The sequence below is a fragment of the Rhipicephalus sanguineus genome, chromosome 9, assembly GCF_013339695.2.
Source record: "Rhipicephalus sanguineus isolate Rsan-2018 chromosome 9, BIME_Rsan_1.4, whole genome shotgun sequence".
Classification (NCBI taxonomy): Eukaryota; Metazoa; Arthropoda; class Arachnida; order Ixodida; family Ixodidae; genus Rhipicephalus; species Rhipicephalus sanguineus.
In genome coordinates this window covers 63,013,249-63,038,870 of record NC_051184.2, presented here as the reverse complement: position 1 = coordinate 63,038,870, position 25,622 = coordinate 63,013,249, and the positions used below count along the sequence as shown (strand labels likewise).

Here is a 25,622-nt window from a genome sequence, read left to right as displayed (position 1 = left end):
TTGCCGTGCAAGTAGGATAGCTCTCGCGCGGATGACGTCGTGGGAGTATAGGCAGCAATTATGATGAACTCGACGTTGTACAGAACGTCGTCAATGACTACGCGAGCAGCGCATACTGCTGTAGGCGTAATACTCTGGGAGCTGGAAGTACGGAGGGACATCCCAGAAAGTGGCGTCGTCATTTTTGTGGTAAGCAGCTAAGTTTTGCGTCCATAACGGATACGGCTGCTCCAGTGTCGATAAGGGCAGATGCGCGAACACCGTCCACAAACACATCTATGACATTCGATGGACTTCGCCGAGGGCTTTTACAGTTCGATAGCGTCGCAGCCCTTGCCTCGTGGAGTGCGACGGCTACCTTTCCTGCTCTGGTGCGACAGAACGTGGCCGCATTGGTGACAGTGAGCGACGTCGTGGAGACGGAGAGCGGCGAGTGGATGGATCTGGGCGTGGTGTCGGTGACATAGGCGGAAGCGGGTCGTAGAATGCATGGCTGGGCTGGCTGGTGACGGGTGACGCGACTCGAGGCGGCTGCACGCGATGGCAGTAACGTGCCACGTGACCGGCATACCGCATGCAAAGCAGATGGGCCGGTTGTCGGGTGTGCGCCATCGGCTCGCCGGGGCAGCTCCCACCCATGTCGTTGGATGCGATTGACGGGGTGGCTGCTGAAATGACTGCATGGTGGGCTGTAGTCGGGGCCTAGAGATGACGGCAGTGTACAGTACTCACGGATTGAAAAAGGACCATTTAGGGCTACGTACCACACATACTTTGTTTCCACTGTCTTCAGTTCGGGTCACATCGGCGTAATTTCGACTCCAATGCGCGGATCACAGCCAACATTATCTTTAGAGGCCAGATTCGTCGCGACATGACGTAGTTATCTCGAGCAATTGCGCATACCAGTCGTTCGAATCTAAAATTTGGTGTCTCGTCTGAATCCGTGAGTACTGTACGTAGCCGGCACGCCGGCTTCGAAGGACGAAGGTCTAGCGGCGGCTTCGGCGTAACTCAGTGGGGCAGCCGCAGGGATTGCTTGGGGCGTCCAGGCGACAAGTTGGGCGCAACTCTGTGGCGCAGGAGCCGGAGGTTGCTGGTGGTACTCAGGCATCAGCTCCGCAATTTCCTGCTCAATCGCTCGGCGAAAGGGAGGAAGAAGGGTGGTCGACGAATGTTGGACGTGCGGCGGGTGGGAAAAGGCCAGGAGAGGGAACTGGCGTGCAATTTCTTCGCGCACGAATGACTTCACTTCTGCCAGTAACGCGGCCTGGTCAGGTATGGCCGCGAAGCCAGCAAGCTCTTCGTGTGATGGAGAGCGACGGGTCATCGAACGCTGTCGGCGGAGCTCCTCATAGCTCTGGAACAGCGTTACGACCTCGGCTACTGTAGAAGGGTTTCTGGCGAGCAACATGGTGAAGGCATCGTCGTCAATGCCCTTCATAACGTTCCGTATCTTGCCAGACTCAGACATGGTGCCGTTGGCTTTCTTACACAAGTCGAGAACGTCTTCGATATAACTTGTGAAAGATTCACCGGCTTGCTGATCTCGTTCGTGTAAGCGCTGTTCTGCTTGCAGCTTACGAACTGCAGGGCGGCCAAAAACGTTAATGACGGTGGTCTTGAAATCGGACTAAGTCGCATGGTTGTTACGTGTGGTTGATGTACCACAAGCTTGCTACTCCCGCGAGGTAAAATACCAAGTTGCTCAACTTGCCTGCTTCTTCCCATTTGTTGGGTACGCTCACGCGCTCGTAAATTGCGAGCCAGTCCTCCACGTCGGTGCCATCGGTGCCAGTGAAGATAGGTGGATCACGGATGCGAGGGACACCGGGTCATGTCGTCGGTGTGGGAGGAGGCGTTTGCTGAGCGGCGTCTTGAGGCATGGTAGTTGGTAGGGTAGGGGATCTAAACTCCAGGGGCATCGAATGGGAGCACAGCACCTCCACCAATTGGTTGAGGTGTTTATTTGACGGCACTCGGCGACGATGCGTAATGGCGACAGTCACGAACTCACAGCGCGAGCAGGAGGAGCTAAAGAGGACAACCCACTAGAAGGCCCTAGAGAGCGCAACCCATTACTCATCTCCAAGGCTTCGCTACAGTACAAAGAAAAGAACAAACGCTAAAATTACACGAAATAGATTAACAGGTTATAAGGTTAGGTAACTGCTTAAGGAATTTTTCAAAAGGCTGTGTGCGAAGCGAGCCGTATAAGCTGTTCCAACCTTCTAAATTTTTCGCGCATGCACGTCTAGTGTGAGGGCAGTTTCTATTAGCTTCTTTCTCTGCTATTAACGAATGGTTTCAGCTTCGAGTACTACTATGTGGCGACTGTATCCGTACTATATTCCTGTTGCATAGCCTGCATCGCTGCTCACAATACACCACGAAGCAGGTTCGCGCAAAAAATAAATAAAAAGAGTGCAAAAAGGGACGATCGGTGTTGCATATGCACGCATCCAGGCGAAAACGCACAACAGCCTTCCTCGCCGTGTTCAGATAACCAAGCGCACCGCTGCGTGAGCGTCCCCGCTGATGACGAGACAGGACGCGTCATGAAATATTTACGAGCGCCGAAAGGAAATCCTCGCCACGCGAGCAACGTAATGCACCCCTTCCCCCACATCCTTACTCCCCCCCCCCTCCTCTCTGCACGGCTCCTTTTCTTATATGCATCTCAGCGGCGTCGAAGCTCGCTCGGCGCGGCGAGCGAGCCTCGCGCTCGGAATTATTAAGTTCGTGCTCGTACGCGCGTATACTGAGCTTTGCAGGCGGCGCCAGCGGCAGCGCGCGCCAAAAAAAAAAAAAAAAAAAAAAATGAGCCACCTTGCCGTTCGCACGCAAGAAGAGCGGTGAAGAGGAGCCGAGGCTAACGAACCCCGTACTAGAAGTGCACGTATTATGTGCGCATTCGAGCAATGCGGAAGACGTTGACGAAAGCAGGAGCGGGAGTAGAGGCGTGAATTCGAGATAGAACCTGTGCGAAAAGAAAAAAAAAATAGCTCACAAGGTCCCTTACGCAGTCGCCTAAGACAACTCGAAGGCAAGAGTTATCTTCTCATTTTTCTTATCAGTCGATGTATTGATCTCTCCCTGCCCCACCATCTGAAACCTTTCAGCACTTAAAACGGCTTTCCACTGCCTCGGAGGCGTTGCAAGCTTACTGCACCAACATGGCTTTGCACGGGCTCCGTGATCGGCCGGCCTTTGACCGAGCGACGATGTCGTACGACGGCGTCATCATGTGACGTCATGTCGTGGCGTCATGGTGACGTCACAAGTTTTAGCCATGAATTCACCCTGTCGCCAGAGTCATCGGCAGAAATTGATTTCTTGACGTCATGATGACGTAATATGGTGACGTCATCGAAGTCGTCATCTCATTGATGTCATGTTATTTTTGGTAAGCCGACTGCGCGCGCGCGCGCACACACACACACACACACACACTTGAGTATCACGTGGCTTTTGACTGAATTTAATTAGTTTTTTGTTTGTATTTGGATTATTCTTGTTGGCGCCGACTCCGGTCTCGCGAAGTATCGTCAGGTCTCGCAATATCTCGAGACGCCGCTGACGCGGACGGGCAGTTTTCTCGCTTGATGATGCATCTAAGGCTATCGCTTTGATAAAAACAACAGCAAAAAAGGTAAAGAGGATAATGCGGCGATTTAAAGGACTGCGTGTGCCATTCTGGACGTGGACTCGTTAAAAGCGTGTGTGATCTGCCTCAGAAACAGAGGACTCTCACAGCAGCTAGCGTAATTTACCGCCGTCGAGATGGCCTTATAGATCCTTTAGATAAGCGCGCAGCTTGGGCTTTGCCGCTTCTGTGCACTCATGCGCGATGCGTGCACGGCGCGGCGATTGTTAAGCGGTGATTATTGAGCAGCTGGTGCATTGTCCTTGCATTTGGAAGCGGTAACGCGATGAGCGGAACCATAATAAAAGTGAGACAAGTGAATTAGCGCTGCGCAATAATCAGCGTTTTCCGCGCGGAATGAGAAACCATGCAGTTTCTGGCCGTGTGCGCTGCGGAAAGGGCTCTCCAGAGGCGTAGCATATATCTCTAAACGGTCGGTAAATATTTGCTTTATCGGGCTGCTCAATACCTGGGTGAACTGCTCATCAGCGAACACGAAGTCCGAGTTTAAAGAAATTAGGGGTGGTTATTTGCCGCAAGCGCGATTAGATAATGAGCCACGCTGGGAATGGGAGACTCCGGGTTGACCTTTAGAACCTGCATTTTGGGCGGGAACCTGGATGATAACGAAGAAAGTGGAGACGAAGTTAAGATGCGTGCAATGTGCCACAGAACCCAAAGTGGCAGGCATAACTTTAGGATTCAGGGACAGAGAAGAGCGGATTAGAGAACAACATGGGTAGCCGACATTCTAGCTGGCATTAGGAAGAAAACAGTATCAGGAGTTTCATGTGCAAAAACCTCGATATTATGAGGCGCACCGTAGCGGAGAGCTCCGGAAATTCTGAGCATGTGGTGTTCCTTAACGTGCGCTTACACTGCACACTACACGGGCCTCTAGCCTCTCGCCTTCATCGAAATGCGACCGCCGCGGAGGGGATCGAACCCGCGACCTTCGAGTCAGCAGACGAGCACCGTAGAAACTGTACCACCGATGCGGATGGCATTAAGAAAAAAAAAAGTTTACTTGGGCAGATCACGAAATGCGAAGGACAGGTAACCGTTGGTCAGTCAGAAAAACGGAAATAATAATAATATCTGGGGTTTAACGTCCCAAAACCACGATATGCTCGTGAGGGACGCCGTATAGTGGAGGGCTCCGGAAATCTCGGTAACCTGGGGTTCTTTAACGTGCACCTAAATCTATGTACACGGGCCTCGAGCATTTTCGCCTCCATTGAAAATGCGTCCCCGCGGCCGGGATTCGATCCCGCGACCTTCGGGTCAGCAGTCGAGCGCCATAACCACTAGACCACCGTGACGGGGTTAGAGAAACGGAAAGGATACGATGGGATGTAAGACGTAGTCGAGGATGGTAGAGGGTTAGATGAAGTGGCGAATCATTGAAGCCATAGCGCTGTTAAGAGAGGGACCACAGAAAGAGGACCGGACGTGCGCTACTCACAACTCTTGACACATAGTTGTCACACATAGTTGACACACAGTCACACACTCTTGACACATAGTTGTGAGTAGCGCACGTCCCGTCCTCTTTCTGTGGTCCCCGTCTTAACACCGCTATGGCTTCAAAGAACGTTACAAACCAACTAGCCCAAAAGTCTGTTCTCTTGAAGTGGCGAAATTTGGAGTTCGCATACACCAAATGGAAGCAGCCCGCGCAGGGTAGGGCGAATTGGAGATCACTGGTAGAGGCCTTCCTCCGACAGGGGACGTAAAATAGGCTGCAAGTTATAGAGAAAGCTAGGTACGGCGGTGTTCTTGCTGTCCGCCCCCATCGAAATGCTGCCGCCGTAGGCGCATATCGAGCCCGCGTATTCGCGTTTAGCGGCGCAACCCCGCCACTAACCCTTTGACACACTAGAGAGCTTTAGTGCCGGGGACCCCAAGCCACCTGCGTACGCACGCTCTTGCGTTCCTTTGTACTCCCAGCCACATACACGGAGAATAGAAAAGAACGGAAGGGCTTATGTACGCAAGCCGCCTTGAGGCCCCGGCACTAAAACTCTCCACTGTGTGCACAATTGTGTACGTACATCACTTTTTTTTTTGCTGATTGCGTTTACAAGTCGGTAACAAAGAGCAAGGCACATTGAGCCTTGGATGAATTCAATCTTGCTGCATAATAAATTTCTCTTCATTCAAGTTCATTTTTCAGTGTACTGTTGCATATGATCACTTTGCTGAACGCGCTCCCATGTTTGACGAGTCGTTCGACGTGCCGCTTTCCGCGAGCCACGACAAAAGGGCAATTTCTCTTTGGTCGAAACGAACATAACCGAAAACGAAATTTTCCTCATTTTCTAGCCTGAGATCTCACTCTATTTATGCAATAAACAGAGCACGAGTAACTTCAGAATAGATATTTGTTTGCACTTTAATTAAGATTGATTAGTACGAAACACGTAAATCGAGGTATCATGAGAATATTTTTGCTGTAATAGAGTATCGAGTGCCTTCTAGTAATGATGTGTACGTTTGACGCATTTACAGACAGTTCTTCACTGGTCGCGTCCGAAAGGGCTAAGCTCCCATGGCGTTAAGCACTTTTTGAGCATTCGCTTTCAATCACATTTCGCATCACCGTTTACAGGGCCTCCAGAAGGAAACGAGGCCTCTGAGAGCAGTGACGCCATTTATGCCGTGTCTGCCTAGCCCTCTATCTATTGCGCATCAAGTGTGGCGAGAAAGTTGCGCGGCCACTCGTAGAGAGAATCAAAAGCGTGAGGTGGGCTTGTTGGCTATACCACAGTCATATAGGATATGGTAGTTTAACGGCTTAGCTGCTTAACCTTTGATGTACACTGGACACACATGTCCCCATGACTAGCCATAACTAAATCAGGTGTGTCTAAAGAACTGCCTCGTGGAGGGACGTGTAACTTGCGCATTTGACCCGTTTAAGGTAGCTTTAGCAGAACCTTATATTAGATGCGAAGCATCTTATGGTGGAGTTCAATCCGGGGTTGGTAGTGGTGTTGTGCGGCGTGACCGCCCTTACTGCGCATGCGCAAATCCTCTCCCCACACATTGTCTCCCCATTCTTAGGTTCCATTAGGTTTATTTTTAGGTTCCATCATTTGTTAGGCTCCATTATGTCAGAGGGTGAGCACAGTGCAGGTCACAGATTTGGCACCTGTTGCGCTTTTAAATGCGGAGCATTACTTATACCCTTGTTACACAGACAACCTAAACCTCAGTTAGTGTAACCGCGGTTACGCATAACCGCAGTTCGCTTATGTTACACGGCATACGAAACCGCGGTTATGCAGCTAACCGCGGTTGTACCAAACCGAGCTTGGCGACCTCGGTTTGGCAGTTAACCGAGAAAATGGCGGCCTCCATGGAGGACGTGTGCACACCGGCGAGCGTTCGTGAAAAACGAATTGGACTGCAAGAACCACAGAAAGCCTGATTAGGCTTTGGCAAAACAATTTGCATTATCTACGGAGCACCTCAAGGAATGTGAAAGTGGACGCGGCAATAACAGCCGAGTGGAACGCCGGACTGCCGCCAGGCGCAGAGCCATTCACGCCAAAGCAAGTCCGCTTTAACCGAGGACGCTTGTGCGCTGTGTAACATCGGCGAACCGTGGTTGGCGCTAACCGTGGTTCAACGCGGTCAACCGTGGTTGGTCGTAACTGCGGTTAGCTTCCCTGTGTAACAAGGGTATTAGTCGCACCTGCGGCGTCGGCGGCGCCGTCCACACCCCCACTACGCATGCTCGGCTGGTCTCGTGCCGGCAGCAAGCCTCTCCTATCCCTCCCTCCCTCCTCTCCCTCGAACGCGCGCGGTGTGTATATTAGCGGCGGAGCGCGCGTTCGGAATTCAGTCAAGGGCGTCTTTACTTGGCTTTCGCTTGACTTGGCGTTTTGCTTGACTCGAGTAGATGCGATGGAATCAACAGTACCTTCAAGCAGCGCCCCACCACTCGTTGAAGGCAACGTTACCCCACCCTCACCGTCGTCGGCGTCAACAACCGCAAGCAACGCAGAAGACAAGGCTGCGAAGAGACGAGCATACGACGCTGAACGCAAGCGTTTGAAGCGAGCTGCGGACCCGGAACTTCGTGCACGCTGGAGCCGTTCAAGTCGTACTTGGTGTGCGCATCGTGTAACAATTAAGCATTCCCAAACCATACACAATTACGCAACATTCATGCGATACCCCCACCACTCTGCGACGCATTTACTCGAGTTCCCCCCGTGGGAAGATGCAGGCGACTTTTTTTCGGCAGCTGTGGGATTTATCGCGGCGCGTTCGCGGTTGGACGCGGCATATTGGAACGCCTATTCGCTCCCAATCACAGAGTTTCCTAAAATTAACTAGAGGGAACTCTGGCGCTGCGGTCGTTCAGCCACCACGGGAATGATGGGTAGTACACGGATTTGGCTAGTCTTTGTACTTGCGGGCATAGAACGCACTTGTGGCTTTGTTTATTACTGTGTTTTGGTTTTCTTTCAGATAAAAAAATGGATTGTTGTGAACTTCGTGACCAGATTTGAATTGGTGAGCCTAAAAAAAGGTTAAGTGGTGAAGTGGAACTGCTGAACGTCTGCTGAACTTCATCTTGCGACAAAGCGGATGCAGGCGATGCCGATCCAAACGGAGCCGAAAGTACGAAGTTTAGACAAATCCGTGTACTACCCATCATTCCCATGCTGGCTGAAGCGCCATGCGTTGCAGCTCCCATAGACACTAGCGCCAGAGTTCCCTCTAGTAAGTATTGCTCCCAATGCTCCCAATGACTGAGCGGCTTGCAACTTTTGCGGCTATGACAAGACAATTGAACATATTGCTATCTGTCATCGCCCAGCCTTCGAAACTCAAACGATGTGCCCTGGGAGCTCGAATTCGGCTCTGGGACGAAAGACCACTATCGGGGAAGGCGATCGTGGAACCTCGGCATAACGCATTCTTACAAACCCAATGCCACAAAAACCCTAAAGTGTTTCTTAATGTCCACTGGCCTTTACAGTCGCTTGTGAACATTTACCGCGCGTGCTGTACGTTCACATTCACTGTCCTTTTGTTTTTCTCTTATTTTTATTCCTCTACGTGTTGGCTATTAAATATTTTGCTATCCACGGAAAATAAGTATTTCAGTAATAAATCAATAAAAATACGAATAATATAAATAATTACTTACCCAAATAATCGGGTTACTTACCCAAATAATTACTTACCCAAATGATCGGGTTACAACTTGCACTGAAAACTGTGAGCACAGCTTTTTTCTTTTTTTTTTTCATATTTTGGACTACCACGGTCATGAGCATCTCTCTGTGAAGGCCGATCGCCTACGTTGAACCAAGGAGGTTTAAAAAAATTCTGGAGTGGAAGCTCTCGCAACGCCTTCCGAGTAAAAGTGAAGCCAGCTTTTGCCCACCAAAGAGCTCCGAAACATGCTCTTTTCTGGTGGCACCTACTTGGGGATCAAATGGCTTTGATCTGTTAGTATAAATACTACGTTAATTATAAAATAAAATATCGTTGTTGCCAACAAAAGTAACGCGTCGAGAAGAGTATTGGCGATAAATCTCCAATAAAATATGCCATGACTTTGAGGCTTACTTACGAAAACTTCGCCAACGCCGATGGTTTGTCGTGCCCCTACTAAGATGGCGGGCGCAGCCGCCATCTTTTGGTGGGCACGGCTTCACTCTTGCGCAATAATCGCCGCTCCAGCAATTTTTTTAACCTCCTTGCGTTGAACAAAAAAATTCCAACAGCATTGAAACACGAGGCTAGCGAATAGCAATACACACTAGCTAGTCCTTGCTTCTCGTGCTCTTTCTAATATGACCTACCAACTTGCCCGAGTCTCCACCCTTCTCGCTTCGTGCGTATTTCTCTCAGTAATGGCATCCCTTCAGTCAAACTGTTTTCTGCGCAACCACAGTGAACCTTGAACGTCTCCTTTATTTTGTCTCACGAAAAGCAGTTGCACAAAGCTTTTAGAAGCGGGCCTCTGTTACGACTGAACCTTAACAGGGAGCGTGACATTAGAGAGTTTGAGAATCCGCGTCTTTCACTTTCCTGTGCTGCCCTCTGCCGTTTTGGTAGGGGTTTGGTAGGGGCCGGGACAACCGGTATTGCCAGAAGCAAAGCCTTCGAGGTGATGAGACGTTTCCTGACTTTTACGCTAGGGGAGAGCGCATGCGCCGCCGGGGCGTCGTGAAAAAAAATCACAGCATATCCACAGAGTGAATGATGATGAGTGGGCGAAGCTGCGGAGGTTCATCGGTAAACCGTGAATCTTCCGTGAATTCTGCCCAGTACATCATCACCGACGTGAGATCGGGCGCGTTTATACTAAAGGTTCGATGAGTTATGACGACTTGCAGCTCACTTTAATTTTACATGTACGCTGTGAATTTTCATTGTTTAGAAAACCATTGCTTTAGAAAAATCTGGCGTCTTTCGTTAAGCAGCTGGCGCCTTTTCGTTTTGCTTTAGAAACATCTGGCGTTCTTTCGTTCTGCTTTTACAAAACATCTGGCGTCTTTCGTTGGTTTTCTTCATCAATCAACGGCGTTTTGAACAAATTTTTTTTGTTTAATCACGCACAGGAGAAATCTCACCAGGCACTACCTTGGAGGTAAACAATGGCTGCTAATGGGAATGAGAGACAGAAGAAGTCGGCTTTTAGCTAACACTTACACTTCTACTTCTACTAACGTTTCCTTCTGGAACATGCCAATGGCTGCTAATGGGGAATGAGAGACAGAAGAATTCGGCTTTTAGTTAACGCGCACGCTGCGAATTTTTTATTGTTCAACAACGCACAGGAAAAATCTCCCACCGGCACCACCTTGGAGGTCAAAGCGTAAGACTTGTTACGGACTACGACGACTACTACTGCTACTACTACGACGACGACGACTACGAGGGACGAACGGGTGCCGCCTTAAGGAGCTTCGCCCCTAAAACTACACCATCTCCCACTAAAAGGAACCATGTGGGGATGTGAGACAGCGTGGGGTGTTCACTTGTGTTTCCATTGTTGTTCCATTTGTATGTTTCATTTGTGTGTGGAGTTGTGTATAGGTTCTGTACCGCTTATGCTACCTCCCCAGCTCGTTTCCATTGCGCTTCGGCTTCGCGTTGCCTAGCAGCTTCGATATTCGCTTGCCGGCGTTGCCGTTTACGTTCAGCTTCGCGAGCGTCCATAGCGCCGTTGCGGAGGAGAGTGCAAAGGGAGCGAGCGAGCGCCGCATTAAATACGAGCGCACAGTTGTGGTGGAAAGAGAAACGGAAGAGGAGAAACGAAGCGGAGGCAGCGCTCACGCCATCTCCTCCGCGAGGAGAGGGGGGAGAGTTGGCGCATGCGCGTGGAGGAGCGGACGCGTGAGGGAAGGACGGACCACGGTGTAAGAATATTCAGGTGTTGACACTGCGCGCGCCTAAGCGGCTAGAAAATGTTCGGTCGTCGGTCCGTTGAGCGGTGCGCCATCTAATGGCTTGAGGCGGAGAGCGCCCGCGAGTAGCCGAAACACGGTGGTGCTGCGTCATCGCCCCCGCGCTCGCCGTGCCCTCTCCTGTTGCTCTCTCGATTTCGCCCCTCGACGCCGCTTGGCGGATGCATATTATCCAGCAAAATGGCACAGAAAAATGCACGTTATCAGCCGCATGTGCGTCGCTATGGAGACGACTGCCCCGCTTTTCGCAGCGCCCTCCAAGACGGCGCCGATGAAACTGCAAGTTATCTGATAAGAACCCGAACATTATCTGGACGCGCGTGGATTGCGGTTTCCCATGCGTTGGGGGAAGAGTGTCATCACCTGAGTATATTCTTACACCGTGGGACGGACACAGCCCGAGCAAAAGCTGCTTTGCATCTAAAAGGCGGATTGGGGCTTCAAAGAGCTTGGGGAAATAAGAAACTTGCGAACCGACAGGGCGCCTGCGCAGAACCCAAGCCACTCTTGGTCTCTTGCCCTCGCGTTGACCTAAGACCCAAAAATGAAAACTAGCGTGGACCCCCAAGGGCGTCTTGGGTCGCGAGCGAGATGGCGCAGACGCAGCGCGGGCCGCGACGCAGTATAAACCGCGTCTCGCATAATTTTACTTCGCCACGTGTGGCGCTCCGTGCGTTTGGCCCAATTCTCAAACTCTGCTGATCCTCCGAACGCAAGAGCAGCCTACGCAACGAAGCTTGGGGAGCCAGTGCATTGGGATGGTCGCGGGATCGAATCCCGGCCACGGCGGCTGCATTTTCGATGTAGGCGAAAATGCTTGAGGCCCGTGTACTTAGATTTAGGTGCACGTTAAAGAACCCCAGGTGGTCGAAATTTCCGGAGCCCTCCAGTACGGCGTCTCTCATAATCATAACGTGGTTTTGGGACGTTAAACCCCAGATATTATTATTATTAGCCAGTGCATTGGGTCTCCAATGCTCAAACTCTCTATTGACCTTGTGGCCCCATCATTACGGAACCATGTTTGCTGTTCATATTGGTGTTGCTGTTTCGTATCGGTCAAATAGCCGTGGAGGGGTGGGACTGGTCAGCTTCCCTTTGTGATCCTGCTTGGCTGTGCTGCCCTGCCACTAAATACAATGCCATAGCTCATCCGTAAGCATGGCTCACCTATAGTTGCTGAAAAAAGAGCATGAATATCTGAATTGATCACTGACAGTAATCTTCGCGCATGTGTCATAGTGGAGTGCTTGTCTTCAAGATCTATTTCCGAGGGTATATATTCCGCTAAGAAAAAATAGACTCGTTGTCGATCTGTGTTGCGTCCTAGCGTGACCCGTCTGTGTCCCGTTCTAGGGCTGTTTTCAAATTTCAGTATGTGCCAAAGAGCCCGCCTTCTGACACCTTTTCACTCGTAGGTTTGACTTCCAACCGTGGCGGTCGCATTCCTGCGGATAAAGGAATGCGAAAGCGCATGCGCGCTTTCACTTAGGTGCGTAAAAAAGACCAATGTTTTAAACTATAGAGCAAATAACTCCCGGTGCTCAGAACTAATATTAAAGCCCTCCATGGCTTGCAATCACTCATAGCTCACACGGCCCTTTCAGTTCTTTCGTCGAACCCCGTAATTTCAACCTCAACCTGCCGCATCAATCTCCCCCGGCGCCTCACCTCACGTCGCGTTTCGTAAGAGCAGCAACGCGCCCGCTCATTGGTCCAGCCCGTACTCGTCCTTCGGGGCACTGCAGCAGAGTCCTCTAACAACGAAGAGAACACGGGGGCAGTGGCCGTCCCGAGCGCGTTCAGTAAAAGAAAGAGACAGACTAAAGCATTCCAGGCTCGCTCTGCAGAATCAGAGCCCCCCTGGTTTCCAAACGCCCGCAAGCTCGCTCATTTGCTTGCCGCTGCGTTAAGTACCGCCCCACCGCAACGCGGAGCTCGCGTCGAGCGATGCGCGCCGGACAAGCCGGGGACGAATGGACGTGCCCTGAATTTTTCACTACCACCCCGTGCTTTTTTGTGGAGTGTATAGTTATATCGTGCTCGCTGCAACCAACCTAACTCTGCACCTTCGTTAGCTTTCATTCATTGGATTGCTTGTTTGTTTGTTTGTTTGTTTGTTTGTTTGTTTGTTTGTTTGTTTGTTTGTTTGTTTGTTTGTTTGTTTGTTTGCCAATCCATAGCCGTCGTTCTAGTGGCACCCTCGCCATTATTCGGCTTCTCAGACGTTGTCTATAGCTTGCTTGTTTTCTCGCTCAGTGTCCAGAGCGCAACCAAAACTGTCGCCTAAACTCCCCGTTTTCACGTTCTGTTGTTTCGTTAAAACGCACATGCGCGGTAAATTTTACAGCGACGATATCTCTCTCTCGCTGGCACGTTTCGCCGCTTCGCTTATTAGGGGGCTCCCAGAGAAATCTGCGCGCCGCACTGAATGCATGCAGCCTATGTGGTACAACGACAGAGCGGCTAGTGTGGGGGCGACGGGCCTCTCATTTGCATGAAGTGCTTCGGGCGCGCCTGCTCTGCCATCACGAGTACACGTCGGTGCATTACAAGTTACCCGCTGTTACTTTTCTTTTTCGTTGTCGGTATTTTGATAATTCTGTCTGACGTTCTCGCCTCAGCCGTCATTTGCTTCTGGAGCTTTCATTTCATTGATTTTTTACGGGGCTTATATAGGGTAACATACAGTAGTCGTTGCGCAGAGTTTCGCCGCGAACAGTTTTGCGGTTGGTGCGGTACTCAACGCGCATATAGCATACAGTTCACTCGTTAAAAAATAGCAAAAAAAAAAGAAAAATAAATACTAATGGGCTGGGCTGCTACGCTTCAGGATCGATGATGCGTTCTGTGCCGTATACGTGGGCCCAACGAATGGTAATCGAGATTTATTGCTTTGCGGAATACTCGTATTAAAAATTTTGAAAAGGTAAAAAAAATGAAACTTGAGAAGTTGTTATTTCAATATCATTTCTTTTTTCTTTGAGCATTAAACAAAAATATGTGTTCGGAGATTTTACGGCCGTTCGGCGGGAGCAGCGGTTTATGGCTCGCCTCAATTTACGCTGCGCACTGCGCCGCTTTATACAGTTCCACGAATGGAGTCGCGAAAACGGCTTCCGAGTACGAATCGTGATCTGGGTTGTTATTTTTGGTGAGAATGAAGAAAAACACGCGCACAAAAAAAAAAAAAAACGACTGCTCAAATTACCTTACTGCAAGGAGGATAATCTTTCCTTCGAATGGTATACAAATATTTCCGTTCTGAAGGCGTTTACAGTGTCTCTGAAAATAAAAAAAAAGCTCACTTTTACGGACTTTAAAGTAAACCAATACTTCTGTGTATATGCGTACGCTTACCGATATTTCTTCCGTACTCAAACAAGCTTATGCGTAGTCCGCCGAAATCAAGTTGAAACTATACCCTATGAAACGTTCTGTGTGCCGTTCCAATATTTCCGTATGTTTCCTTACGGAATCCACATATGTTGCCATATATTTCTGTGATAATTTTACGGAAGCATCAAATTATTGGAATGTTATACGGGGCATATGAGGGTAAGTGTCATCATAATCTTCGTCGTTTCAATTGCCGCGAACTGAAGAGGGGCTGCTCGAGCGACGCTACAGAGCGCATTATCTGGGATGCCGTTATCTTCCATTCCGCCTGTCTGCAGCGCCTTCAAAACATCGACGTAACGGTGCTTTATTTTTTTTTTTTGGTTCATAAACTTTTTTATGTCTTATTTAATATTGTGCGATGAGATTAAAGGTGCATGGCAAATCCTTACCATTCCGCTTGGTTTTCTAAACAAGACGGAAATGCAGCTAATATTGACTTTGGAGAGCTACTATTTATTTAATAACTGTCTATTGATTCTTGCCGCCATGTTTGGTGCTGGAGACGCTCTGTGTATGCGATGAAAATGCGTTTATATATATATATATATATATATATATATATATATATATATATATATATATATATATATATATATATATATATATATATATATATAACTTTTATCCTAAAACCAAGTGGAAACGGGCAGCCGTCGCAAAGAAATGGCGATAACTCCTTCATTGATATTTTTTATTTAATAAAAAAAACAGGGGGTTTGATTTGACGAAGCTCACCTAACCTAACCTTAATGATAGCGTCACCGGTTCGGTGTAACACCTTTTGCCTGTAAAGCGCACAGCCTTCCACGTTTTCTACATTAGGACGCTAGCCTGGACTGTACGTATATGTCATTGCGTTACAACGGCGCGATGGGCGACACTATGCGCCCAAGCGCGCGAAGCAATTCCTAGTGCGGGTACTGCGTAACATGTTAGCTTTGGGAGTAAGGACGCCCAATAGATTTACTCGGGTTGACCTATACGCTGCTAGGTTGTGCGATGGAAATGGCACATTAACGACTGCGCGAGTATATACGATCATTGCATATGAGACTATCGTACAGATCTATTTTTCCTCTTCGCAACGACGACAGCGACGGGTTTTACCGTCACTGCTTAATTACTTGTTAAAAATTGGCCTGGTTGGAAAGGTGTAATGATTGGCTATTTCCCATATAGCAAAGCCTTAACTTACCTGACACCTCTCGTTATAAATATTTCTATCAGATTCACTTGAGCGTTTCATTTTTTTATGTTCTTTCTTTTTATTATTATTTCCTTCCCTCTCTTCTTTAGTATGTCAATTCCATTACCCATCCCTAGCATGCCAGCGGTATACAGACTCCGGCGAAAATCTCTTTTTCTAATAAAGAGTTTCTCTCTCTCTCCTATTCGCAACGAAATTGCTCTGCATTGCACTGCAGAGAGAAAGGGGAGAGAGGGAGAAAGGATAAGGAGGTCGATCAGGTGTGCGTATTCGATTTACGGCCCTACACTTGCAGCACTACGCATTTTTGTAAAAGTGCGAGGGATCAACGTATCGCTGCAGAAAGTTCAACTTAAGAATGTCAGCGAAAGTAAAAGACAAACAAAAAATAAGACTAGCTTGCGTCATTTTGACGTAGGGTCAGCCAAGATCAAAGGCCACCGCATCAATCTTCGAGATAGCGGGCCCGGCTGAGGATTCATCTTAATAAAAAAGACGAAAGTCAATAAATAAATACATAAAAACACAAAAGACGCGAAAGACAAAGCCGACAGTGGCGTGTGGAGATGTGAAGTAGGTGCACTTATTACGACTGATGCTCGGACATTGCCGCCATTACAGTCGCGTCTTCGGAAATCAGCGAAATGTGGGGAGTGAGAGAAAGAGAGAGAGAAAGATCCACCGGCAACTCCGCGCACGGTCGGATTTATCTCTCTGGTCCGTGAACGCGGTGCGATGCACTTTGAGTGTAGTGTATAGTGTATATACTTATGTGCTGTGAGGAGGGTCAACACAACGCCCACATAGACAGACAGACAGACTGACGAGGCTTAGGCTGGCGCGCCGAGCGGATTTCAGAGTAATCCGATTGCGACAGCTGCAGCCGGGTGGAACCCCGCTCGAGTCCCTGTGTTCGCGCTTCCGCGCAGCGTATCGTCGCCTCGACTCGGCTTCGGCTTGGCTTGGCTGAAGACTCCACCGGAGTCGCTAACAACGAAGCCGGCAGTGAACTGCCGCGGCCGTCGGCTCATCCCCTCCCCTCCTTTTTTTTTTCTTTACTTGCACCGCAGCGATTCCTATTTGGCAGTTCGAGCATTCCTCAGTACGCGGTGGTTCCACCTTAGCCTGAACTTTGATTGCGCGGAGGCATAAATGAAGTTATGGCGGAGAGCATTACGTCACGCAGTCAGCCATGGCAAGCGAACTGTCAGTGTAGCCTTCTTCGGCTCGCAGTAACACGCCATCCCGGAGACACAGCGTATTGGCCGAGTATGTATGTTGAGACGCGCTACCGTAGATTTGCCTGCACTGCACAGTCGCTCAGGTGCAGCGATCACGTGCTCAGAGCACGCTTGTTCTTGTTTGTTTGAGTGTTTGACTTTTTTGTTTCTTTAAACGGTGTTGTCTAAGATTCCCTCCCAATTTTTCTTTTGTCTATGTTTCGTTGTGTGATACTGCATCGGAGTCAGCTGTCTAAGAATCAAGAAGTCTGCTCCCTTCTTTTTGATTATAGCGATGATGATTTGTGTTGGCATCTCCTTTGAAAGGGGAAGACGACCAGTAGCCACCTTGCCCGATTTTTTTTAAAATTTACAATGAGGTGTTGTTTCATCTATAGTACTTTAACATATTTATTTATTTGTTTGTTCTTTACAAGCCTCTATTTCTATGATGCACTGCTATGTGCGCCTGAAACGCCCATCCTAACAGCAAGGTCTTCCTTAGCATTTTTTCATCACCTATATTCCAAACACCTCGGATATATCAACCGCTGACTAGTTAGTACTTCCATCCTCATTGAAACAATCGCAATATTGACACCTTCAGTGCTGCGCGAACGCCTCGCATTGCATTGATATATTGAGTAGTGTCTGGACGTTCGATGCAGCAGTCGCATGCTTCCTATTGTAGCGAACATTCGCACTGGTGTGTTTTTTGTCGGCTGCAGCCAGCCATCCATCTATAGGCGTCAAATGAAAAAAGCACTGCACCTTTGTGTTATCATAGAAATTTTGGCTTCTCACTTTTTTGACCACGTTTTTCTTTTCTCGCTGTAGCTACGCGTAGTGGGCGGATTGAGCTCGTGTTTTCCTAAAGTGCGGTGCGGATATCTTAACCGCAGTCGGATAGCGTTATTACGGTGAAATCCTTCGATGCCGCCGCAATGGCGAAAAGAGACCGTCGCCGTCAATGCGAACTGCCCGAGAAGTATCACGTGATCACAGATGCCGTCACCTCTGACGTCATCATGACGTCAGACATGCCTTACTTTGTGACGCCACCATGGCGTCACATGATGACGTGATCCCGTGACACCGTCCCTTATTCTATTGGTTACGTTGCTCACCTACTGAGTCAAAAGACGCTGGTTCCATCCAGACTGCAGCCGTCGCATTACAATGGAGGCGAAATACTGAGACCCGTGTACTATGCAATTTTATTGGACGTAAAGGAACCCCATGTGATCCAAATTATCTGGAGACCTTAGTACGGCGTCTGTCGTAGCCGTACTAAGCCATATACGTAGTCGTAGTTGCTTTATGACGTTGAACCCCATAAACCAGCCAAACAACCAACCAGATTGCGTTGTAACCGCTTGCGCGTTTAACGAACCGGAAGTCATGTTCTGAAACGTTAGAGCTTCCGTCATGACCGTTGGTTTTACTGTTCAAGACATTAAGCTTAGAGAGCGGTAACATCGCGGGGGTGCTACGCTAATGCAAATAAATGTTAACTTGACGGCCGTATCCTATAAAGCAGGATGACGAATGCGTGATCAGAAATATATGATGGCGCCATCTATGCAGGTCAGACAGACGAGGTTTTTTCACTACTACTTTATTGATTAGCTTATGCGAATCGTTGTCGTCTGCCCGAGGAAAAGGAAGATTCTCTAACGAGGCTACAATTTTTTTTTATTGAACAGGATTTCAAGGAAAGGTTCAATGTCCGATTAGGATGACACCGCTGTAAATATCCTATAGGAGGAGCTGTTGAAGCCTTTGTATACACTCAGTGTAAGTTGATAATATTACGTATCACTTACAAGTTATTCCATGTTCTGAGCGCGGTCATGGCGACTTCGCTGAAGCGCAGTCCCCCCTTCTCTTCTCTATTTCATTCTCCCTCTCTTTTTTTTCTCTCTCTCTCTCGCGCTCTCTAGTGTACAGAAAGCTTAACAGAGCGAGTGGGGCATATAGAAATTGAAATTCCTTAGTGTGGCCGGGCAGTAGACGGTACTCTCATACCTCAAGACCTTTTTACTTTTTATTTCGTATTCCATTCTTGTCTTCCGTTAACAAAGCAGACATTTTTTTTATATCCGCGTGCGCTGACAATATTGCGAACCCTTTGTGCGTGGCTACGGGCAACTATGTAGAGCGCAATACAGTACACATCCGTTGCATTAATACGCAAGCTAAGCCTTCCCCGTCTTCTTAATATTCGACATTTCATATCCCGTTGTAATTTCTCCTTCGAACAAACATAAACACCAAAGGTAGCCAGCGCAGCCTCTTCTCATAATTTCAAACACCACTGAGTTTTTCCGAGATACGAATCTATATTACGCAGTACCCAAAACGCTGCGCAGCGCCCGGACAGGGCTATAGTTAGGATACCGTATATCACACTTTCGTAGAACTGTGTACTCCGCCCAACCAACTCCGTTCACTCCGTCGAATGATGTGTAGAACTGGTGTCAGTTAATCTGTAAAAAACGCCAGCTCCGTGCTTCAAAGAATGGCGGATAACTCTTCGTTGTGCGCTAGTAAACATACCGTGAGGCCCCTCTCCCAATTTAGGGTAGAAAACCAAGCTCGACTTCGTTAACACTGCCTGGCAACACTGCCCTGCAGCACTGCCTTGCAACGCTGCCCTACAACACACTAACCATCGAATGACTTCAATAAAGGAGGTCATTGCCTCACGAATCGACCACCGCAAGAATTTTGAGAATCCGTAAAGCACGAGCTGAGTTACAGATTTTTTGCACGCTGTTATTGCTTTCTTTCTTCTGTCGTCCCGACGAGGGTGTTGGAAGCTAAGCAGGGAGGGATGGCACCGGGAAAAGAACAGCTTCTTGCGCAAAAGTTTCTTAGACAATGGACGAAACAGACACGGACGGGCGCAACGTGCGCCCGTCCAAGAAGTGTTGATCACGGAGTACCAACAAGCTCGAACCCTCACCTTGTTAAGGGGTAAAGAAGTTACATCACGCGCGCGTCATGACCTCGAGCACCTTTTCTTTTTTCTTCTTTTTTCTTCTAACGCGCAGCTTACATTCAGTGTGACCGCGAGCGCGGGCACGTGGCGGCCTGCCGCGGCGGCCGCCGTAACTATGCAGCTTACGATGCTCAAATCAGCCAATGGCCTTGAAACTGGGTATATGGCGTGGTCGTTTGGGTATATGGCATCATTTGTGGAAAGACGAGGGAGCCATATTTAGCTGACTTTGAAAATTATTTGTAAATTCCGGGCCCCGTGCTGTGCTATAATGCTTCGCTCGCTTGTTCTCAGGAGCCTCGACTACCGATCGGCAGCGTTTTCTGACCATGTTGGAAAAGGGCTGCAGGGCTCCTTTGACCTGCCTGCCTTTCTTTTGACTTTTCTTTCTGCCGGTCTCGCGCGCACTGCACGATGTGGAGCAGACACTCGGGAACTCTTACGACATTACTCGAGACGGCTTTCTTTTCTGATTGGCTGACGCCGCTTTCGCTCCGATGCGCGGAGTCGACGAGTCAGATAACGCGTTGTTCTCGGTTCCCCAGCTAGCACCCTTGATTTTCTGTTCACTGGACGAAAACAGGAACACAGAAGCACACACGAAGCGCTGGTGCGCTTTGTGTGTGCGTGTCGTCTTTGCGCAGTCTGAAGATTTTGAATCTATGAACCGATTAAACCAACAACATGCTTGTTTCTGTTGACGTTGAACCGCTGAGCACTCCGTCCCCGCTCTAACTTCGCATTCGTACTATAACTGAGCGCCGCCGCCAAGTTGAAAACTGCGCTTTCTTAGAACCTCTAAAACACGTCTGTGGGAGGGGGTTTAGAAGACGTACAATACGAGAGAAAATGAGCGGCTAGTGAGCGAAAAAGCGATCAGAAACGCTCTTCGCCACACCCGCGGCTGCGTGCAGTCATTTTGTGCGCAGCACTTTTCCACACGCTTCGACTACTGGCTGCGCCACGACTAACCGAAGGGTGTAAGTTACGCTGTGGAGGGAGGTGGGGTCACTTTTACGTTTCCGCGTGGATGGCTCCGGGAGCCGCCAAGAGAGGGCAAAACACCGAGCTCTGCTGGAAAAGCGAAACGGCCAACGCGAGAAGTCGGACGCCGTTGTAATGCTCTTCTGCGCAGTCAGCGGTGGCTCCATTAACGGAACGATCCCCAGAAGGCAACTCTCCCCGGCCCACGGGCTATAACTCCAATTAACGCACGGCCAGATGAAGTGGCCCCTGCGTGGGAGGAGGGAGGCAGGAAGGGTTGTTAGCCGGGTGGTGCGGACCGCGCTGCCGCGCGGTGGCGCTACCGCTGCGATCCCCCCCCCCACCTCCCCCGGACGGTGGGAGTGAGACGTGCCCTGGGAGTACAAGATATCATAGAGCCCCCTGAGCGCAAAATGCGGCGTTTTTGGTGGTGTTCCTCCTTTTATCTCTTTTTTTTTTCTCGTCAGTCTCCGGTGCCTCTGCAAAAGACGTTGGTTAAACTATGTGCTTTCATCGAATGAGTGTTCCTGGACGGAGCTGTATGCCACTGCTTTCTTTCTATTCACGCGTCATCTTGAAGTTTGGTATTTGCGGTAGGTTAAGCGCGCGTAGTTCCAATTTCGTTGTGCAAGCAGTTAACGAGGCTTTTCTTCGTTTAATAGAAAAAAAAATAGTAAAGCGTGGCAGTGGTTTGCCTATGCCTAATTTGCGCAGCACTACGGCGAACTGGAGTTGGCTGCTATTAGAGCTCGGAATTGCTTCGTTGATGAGGCCGTTAGCGTTAGCTAACCTAACCGTGCGTACACTTCGCCAGCTGTAACTCCTAATGAGATAAATGTGGGTCGTATGACGGCTGGCGGGATGTCTGTTAGGGGAAGGTTAATCAGCGAGCCCTCGCGCCAGGTTAAGCGGCTTTGAATGCTATAGCCTATAAATCAAAAGGGTTGCGATGGAACGGGCCCTCCTGTGCCATACCGTACATATATAAGGTACTCACGGATTGAAACCCAAAAATGTAGGGTCATGTAATGCTCGAAATTTCGTTTCCAGTGTCTAAAGTTCGTGTTAAATCGGTGTAGTTCTTACTCGAACACTTGTGTCAGAGCAGACGTTACCTTTAGTGGTCAACTTTGCGGCGACATGACGCGGTTTTCACTAGCAATCGCCCGTCGTAATCGTTCTATTAAAGAAAAATGATGTCGCGTTTCAATTCATGAGTGTATACTGTGCATACATACATGTACAGGCGGGTCCACTGTTGAAGGGGACACTTGCGTGCAGGGAATGTTTGGATTTCGCTCTCTTGCGAAAACATAGTGGCTTAGATTCGCATAAAACAACTGGTGGTTGACAATACTGCCTCCTTTTGACAGACTCGTATCGTGCATGAACATGGTTTCCTTATCCACTTGCTATTAGAGGGCCAGCAAAATGAAAGGTGCTCACTCGAGTGTCCCTTTAACAGTGGACCGTACTGTACATACATACATACATACATACATACATACATACATACATACATGCATACATGCATGCATACATGCATGCATACATGCATACATGCATGCATACATGCATACATGCATGCATACATACATACATACATACATACATACATACATACATACATACATACATACATACATACATACATACATACATACATACATACATACATACATACATACATACATACATACATACATACATACATACATACATACATACATACATACATACATACATACATACATCTCAGCGAGGCAACGAACTGCGTTATTTGGTCAACGATTACTGTGGGAAACGTTCCAACTAAAGTTTATTGTGGAAAAAGGGCGGATGTAAGCTATCAAACAAAAGTAAGTTTTAAAAAGTTCCGCTTATCAATTAGCGAGAACCATGAAACGTCTTTATCTCTGTAGCAGTAGCCCTCGCCCTCGTCTGCCACCTCTTCCGGTATTTCTTTTTTTAGTTTACGATACTATTTTCTGCATCAAAATACCAGGCTCGAATAGGACGCGTGTCCTTCGTGCAAGTTTAGATGGAAGTCATAGTCTCGTGTCGCTTATTAATTGCGCGGTGTCGGTGTCATATAGACCGCACCTGGATTGCCGGAAATCTCATAGCGTCAGCGCTGCGGACTTAGGGCTAATCTCTTCCAGCCCGAAGGTGTAATTGGGTGGTCAGGGGGCTTCCACCTGCTCGCGCGCGGTTGCTGCGCCATTAATTTACGCTGCCACGACTGTCCTCGCCTATGGATGCGTTCTAATCCGGCTTATATACCGGAGGGCAGGCTGTACGTAGTTCAGGTAGGATTTACTAATGCTCGGAGTACCGCGCGCTGACCCTAATTGACTCTTTGGCTATGTTCAGGTGCTGGCCCCATATAGTATAAACAGAGGACGTAACAGCGACGTGTTGTTGCTATCTTGGGCAGCCTTTAGATACCAGCTTAACGGACTTTTCGATCAGCGATGTCTTTCCGCAGTTCTGTGGGCTTCAATATGGCTAAAGAGGGCGTGCTTTTTTAAGGCGAAAGCCTTGGATGTCTCATCAAACACGAAAGTTGACCGTCGGCGTACCTCGACGACGGCGTCAACACGAGTGATGCAAAAGGTCGTCACGTGATGACGTCGACATATGACGTCACCTTGACGTCACGTAACGGGGCGTAACGTGATGACGTCATCGCATGACGTCGTCGTTTGTTCAAAGGTGGGCCGATCAGGGAGGCAGTGCAAAACCAGACGAGGTGCGTAGGCTTGGGCGTGTTGGTAATTCCCTTCTACTATTTTAGCGCGCTTGTTAAACCAAACAGGGGGCAGAATAAGGACACGAACACAGCGCTGTGTCCGTGTAGTTTTCCTGTCCCGTGTGTGGTTTAACAAGCGTGCTGAAACAGTAACAGAGATGAGGCGCAGTAAGCTTGCAATGCCACCTATCCTGGAGGCAATGCGAAACCACGTGGCGCGCAGAAAGCTTTCGGAGAGCGGCGGGGGAAGATCATTACATTGACTTGGAAAAAAAAAAAAAGAAGTGGCTTTTGCATGCGAGTCGTCTTAAGCGAATACATAAGGGACCCTCGTGAGCCTTTCCTTTTTCTTTTTTCCTTTTGTGTGTGTGTGCGTGGCGGGGTGGCAACATTCCTCTCCACTGGCGGCGTTCGGTAAACGTAAGGCAATCACTTAGTTGTCCTCTACGACGTTTACTATATTATACTCTTTCAATTATTACATTAGCGTACCTGATGGAAGTGCCGCAAGGGATGCGGTTAGGTTCGATGAACTTTCAAGTTATACTGTAACAGTCCTCGTACTGTCACACCTTCAAGGCTGTTTTCGAAAGCGCTGCTTCGGTTTCCTCTCTCCGCAGTCTATTATCATGAATTATCGGCTAGGTAGCGCCGTAGCTGACCGCGTTTGTGTGCGAGCATTTGCGTATGTACACTCAGAATTTTACACCCTTAAAAGTGTTAATTTTTTAGTTCTCGTCTTTCTATTCCCCTTCCCCGACCCCCCAGTGTAGGGTAGCCAACCGGAAGTGTTTCTGGTTAACCTCCCTGCCTTCTCCTTTTTCTGTTTCCTTCCTAGTTCCGTTTTCCAATGGTTAATGCTCCCATCTTCATGGCTATATTAGTTATTTATTACACGTAACAGTGAGCTTAAGAAACACGTACGAAGAGAACGGCACCGTTTAAAAGTCAGGGGACGCTTGAGCTTCTTCGCCTTCAAGAGTAGAACGCGATAGTGTAATCGGGTCCCGTGGGCATCGCCTACTCAAGTGCTAGCCTGCCTTCGGTTATGGGTTGACACACCAACCACGCCGCAAGAAAAAGAACGTCTGTGCGAACGACACTGGCAGTTTAAAAATATCCTATGATGCCTACTGCAAATACAGTTACGGAGTGCCAACTACGCCATAATTCTTCATTTCGCGTATCAGCGCAGGGCCCACTCGGGTTTAAAGGTCCACCCATTACAATGCGCTCAGACATGCTTAATAGGCATCACCGGCAAAAGCATCCACAACAGCAAACGCGGCAACAAAGTACCCACTACGCGTACGGACGCGTAGTGGGTGCTTTATTGCTGCTTTGCTGCTGATGATTAGTAAGTATTTATAAGCGCATTGTAATGGGTGGGCCTTTAAACCGCGCACTCGTTGTGCAATTCGCATGTCTTGACACCCGGTGCGATTCTGTGCTTCTGCCACGCAACCATACATGCGTTAAGGAGGCTCCTGGCGTTACATGACATTCGTATCGGGTTTTCTACGGAAGCAGTCCCAAGCAATGGCGTGGCCCTGTGGTAGAGCACCTACTTGCCGCGCAGAAGGTCTTGCTTTCATTCCCGCTTGAACTAAAGTTTTTTTTAACAGTGTTTAAGCGGGGCGTAAAGTGTCTGCTGAATCGGAAAACTATAATCAGCTTGAACCAGCACGCGCTCTCTTCTAGAGCGCGGTAGGCGCTCCAGAGGAAAGATAGCCAGCTATCCAACGTGAGCCAGAGTTGAAGCTTTGTTTAGCTTGTGAGTATACTTTGGTCGCATCTAATCACAAGGAAACAGTCTGCTCTTTCAGTGAACTCATTCAATTAATAGTAATTAATTATCCTGGCAGTAAATTGGCTCTAATCTTAAGTAAACTTATTCTTCGATATCATATGTATCCAATATAACTGTTAACATGAAACGTCACCGTCGATTTCGTACCAATTTTAGTT

General features: G+C 48.7%; 1 protein-coding gene across 4 annotated transcripts in view; it reads left to right on the top strand.

Annotated features, from left to right (window-relative positions):
- The window catches only part of LOC119405249 (pikachurin), a 277,626-nt gene that overhangs the window by 138,239 nt on the left and 113,765 nt on the right, over positions 1-25,622 (top strand). The window lies entirely within an intron of this gene.